The sequence below is a fragment of the Phoca vitulina genome, unplaced genomic scaffold, assembly GCF_004348235.1.
Source record: "Phoca vitulina isolate PV1807 unplaced genomic scaffold, GSC_HSeal_1.0 scaffold69, whole genome shotgun sequence".
Taxonomy (NCBI): Eukaryota; Metazoa; Chordata; class Mammalia; order Carnivora; family Phocidae; genus Phoca; species Phoca vitulina.
The window spans coordinates 3547866-3552239 of record NW_022589772.1 but is presented as its reverse complement, the minus strand read 5'-3'; the positions used below and the strand labels follow the sequence as shown (position 1 = coordinate 3552239).

At 41.5% G+C, this 4374-nt stretch overlaps 1 pseudogene; it reads left to right on the top strand.

The window, feature by feature from the left end:
- The first annotated feature begins 2549 nt into the window (after positions 1-2549).
- Positions 2550-3107, top strand: LOC116624663 (annotated as a pseudogene).
- The last annotated feature ends 1267 nt before the right edge of the window (positions 3108-4374 follow it).

Below are 4374 nucleotides of genomic sequence, written 5' to 3'. Positions count from 1 at the left end.
AGATAGCGTGTGCCCTTCCCTTTCTTTCCTCTTTTCATCATTTGCATTTATATTTTCCTCTAAGTTACATTATGAGTTTTTCAATATGCATATTGATTTACTTGCTATTATGTGCTTAGCAGATTAAAAAACAGGCAAGGGTTTTTTTTTTAAAGATTTATTTAGGGGCACCTGGGTGGCTCAGTCGTTAAGCGTCTGCCTTCAGCTCAGGTCATGATCCCAGGGTCCTGGGATCAAGCCCCGCATCGGGCTCCCCGCTCCGCGGAGAGCCTGCTTCTCCCTCTCCCACTCCCCCTGCTGTGTTCCCTCTCTCGCTGTGTCTCTCTCTATCAAATAAATAAATAAAACCTAAAAAAAAAGATTTATTTACTTATTTTAGAAAGAGAGAGTGCACACATGTGCCCAGGTGAGGGGAGGGGCAGAGGGAGAGGAATCGTCAAGCTGACTCTGCGCTCAGCAGGGAGCCCCATGCAGGGCTCCATCTCAGGACCCATGAGATCATGACCTGAGCCAAAACCAAGACTCAGACGCTCAACCGACCGAGCCACCTAGGCGCCCCAGGCAAGGTTTTTAAGCTGAAAGTTATATAAATCGTAAGTCTATGATAACCCTTAATTTTATAAAGAAAGAAATTAAGTCCTAGAGGGATTTAATTATTTTTCCAGGGGGCATGCTGATCTATTAATAGTTGAAATGGTTAAGACTCTAAGGGTATCCCCCTCATTTAACAACATTTATTTCCATTACCAAAAAATAGTAGCTATAATTAATGGCAAAATTCTATAATTCTATAGGTAGTGCCAAATAATAAACCATGGCTATAGAACATTTACACAATTACAGATCAATAGAATACATACAAAATTCAATCTTGTTCATTTTAAGAGAAAATACGTGAGTTCCTTCAGTCAGTGCCCCAATTCCAGTCTGCTCTTTGTCTAGGGTTTCTTTTGCTCCCTGAGGGTTCTGTAATCTTGCTCTATTTCTTGGCTCTAAGCTACATCTGAACTACATTTTATCAGTCTGAATCTTTTTTAGACTTTAGACCGCTATTTTATCATGTGCTCTTCTTGCTTTTCTTTATCATGGATTTCTTCTGACTCTTAGAAGTGTGGTTAACAGCATGTACTCTGGAAATCTTAAAAGTTAACTTTGTATGGTGACAGATGATAACCAGACTTATTATGGTAATAATTTTGCAATGCACACAAATATTGAATGGTTTGTTGTACATCTGAAACCAATATAATATTATATGTCAATCATACTCCAATTAAAAAAAAAAATTTAAGTAGGCTCTATGCTCAGTGTGGAGCCCAATGTGGGGCTTGAACTCATGGCCCTGAGATCAAGACCTGAGCTTAGATCAAGAGTTGGATGCTTAACCAACTGAGCCATGCAGCCACCCCCGCCCCAATTTTTTTTTTTTAATTATTAACCATATGACTCTGGTTAATAGTCTTAACCTCTCTGTCACTCATTTTCTTCATCTGTAAAATGGGGATATTAGTAGTTGTAAGGATTAAGCATGTTAACCTTTAAAAATAAAACTGCCAGTTATTTTACCAGCAAAAATGAGTTTATCAGGGAATAGAATATTGTAATTCAGACAAGTAAGTTATGGCAAAACCATAGGCAAGGCTTTTCTCTTATAGAGGAAAGAAGGGAGTTGGCAAGGGCTGTTACAAAACAAATAGTCCATTGGAGTAAACTGGGATTTTGAAGTATAGTGGCTTTTCATTGGTTGAGTTGTGACAGTCTCTCAGTGGCTGGGCTCTTGCCAGGGAAGAAGAAAACTTTCTTCCTTCTGCTGGGGTAGTAAGGTAGTAGCTAAAGTAGTATTAACTTGCAGGGTATGTCTCTTCCTATTGAGTCCGCTATTGACCACCAGTGGTAGGGTATGAGGGTTCCCCCTGCTGGCTTCCCAACCCCATTCTAAATGAGATTTCCCTTTGTTAATTTTCACAAGTGAAATAATATTTGTTCTATGTAAATATTTGCTGCTATTATTTTTAGTACAGCAGTTGAGCCTTGAACTACAGGGTTAAGGTGAGGGGTGCTGATTCCCCACTCCAGTTGAAAATCTGCATGTAACTCTTAGCTCCTCAGAGCTTAACTACTGATAGCCTACTGTTGACAAGAAGCCTTACCGATAACATCAATACTTGATTAACACATATTTTGTATGTTATATGTATCACACCTGATATTCTTACAATAAAGTAAGTTAGAGAAAAGAAAATGTTATCAAGAAAATCATACAGAAGAGAAAATACATTACAGTACTATAAAAAAAAAACAAAAAACCTGTGCCGAACAATGTGGTGTGCAAGGAAGAGTGTGGCCACCAAGCCACATGGACAGAAGCAGCCCAGGGACCTGCGGTGCCCCACTCCCGCCCAGCCACCGAGGCCCCACTCCATGCTTCTCAGGCCAGGCCGGGGGTGGGAGCCAGGCCACAGCAAGACAGCCCTGAGCCAAGGGCAGGGGAGGTCATCGCTGCCGGGGGCCTAGGAGACAGGTTGAGTGAACAGCTACTGTCAGAGCTCATGCTACTTCCATGGCCGTCACCTCTGCCATCTCCAGCAACCCTGATGCTCTTGGTGGCCGAGCTGGACCTGAGTGATAGGTGGGAGTCTGAGAGGTGTTCCAGAAGCGGCAGAGGCTCAGCATCGAGGGTGCCACCAAGCTGCTGTGGGACACATAGGAACAGCAGGCCCTGGTGAACCATATAGGACGCTGCCGCTATGGAGCAGTTCACTTTGAAGTTTGGGCCTCAGAAGACTTGCACATCTTCACAACTGCAACATCTGCAGGAAGCAGAATACACCCTTTATGGTACTGGCTTCTCGCTTCAAGCTCCTAAAGGAAGCTGAGGGCACAACCACATACACATTCAACAAGCACAAAGCACAGCACGCCTTCTGTAAGAGATGTGGTGTTCAGAGATTTACACTCCCCACTCAAACCGTGGAGTCTTTGGAATCATTCCACACGGCCTAGATAAGAGCGTTACGTGGAGTGTGGGCACTGAGAAATTCAACAGCAGCACTTGGGAGAAAGCCATGAAAGAGCACAAGACCATCAAGACCATGTCTAAGGAGTAGGCTCCTGCTTCTCCTTTCCTGAAAAAGAGGAATGATAGGGGTTAGCAGCTTTGCTATCCCCACTGCACCTCAGTGGTGTTTATGAAAGTGGCTGACCCAGGCTGCTGGTTCCATTGGGAGCAGCCATCTTGATCTCTGCAGTTTGTACCAGCTACCCATTTCTTCAGAAAAATTTAAAATGTCTTTATTTGAGTAGAGTTGCCATATAACATTACATTAGTTTCAGGTGTACAACATAGTGATTCAACATCTCTATATGTCATGCTATGCTCACCACAAATGTGGCTATCATCTGTCACCACACAACACTAGTATAATATCATTGACTATATTCCTATATTGTACCTTTTATTCCCATGACTTATTCATTCCATAACTGGAAGCCTGTACCTCCCAGTCCTTTTCACCCGTTTTGCTCCCCTCTCCCCTCTGGCAACCCTCAGTTTGTTCTCTGTATTTATAGGTCTGATTCTGCTTTTTGTTTGTGTATTCATTTGCTTTGTTTTTAGATTCCACATATGAGTGAAATCATACAGTATTTGTCTTTCTCGGTCTGACCTATTTAACATAGCAAAATACCCTCTAGATCCATCCATGTTGCCACAAATGGCAAGATCTCATTCTTTTTTATGGCTGAGTAATATTCCATCGTGTATATGTATACCACATCTTCTTTACCCATTTATCTGTTGATGTACACTTGGGTTGCTTGCATATCTAGACTATTGTAAATAATACTGCAATACATAAGGGTGCTTTTATCTTTTCAAGTTATTGTTTTTGTTTGTTTTCTTTGGGTAAATACCTAGTAGTGGAACTATTGGATCATATGGTATCTCTATTTTTAATTTTTTGGAGGAAACCCCATACTTTTTTCACAGTGGCTGTACCAACTTACATTCCCACCAACAGTGCACAAGGATTCCTCTGCCTCTAAATCCTCACCAATGCTTGTGATTTCTTTTTTTTTTTTTTATTCTAGCCATTCTGACAGGCGTAAAGTGAAAGCTCATGGTGGCTTTGATCTGCATTTCCCTGATGATTAGTGATTTTGAGCATCTTTTCTGTGTCTGTTGGCCATCTGTATGCCTCCTCTGGAAAAGTGTCTATTCAGGTCCTCTGCCCATTTTTTAATTGGATTGTTTTTGTGTGTGTAGTTTGAGTTGTATAAGTTCTTTATGTATTTTGGATATTAACCCCTTATTGGATATGTCATCTGCAAACATCTCTTCCCATTCAGTAGGTTGCCTTTTTGTTTCGGTGATGG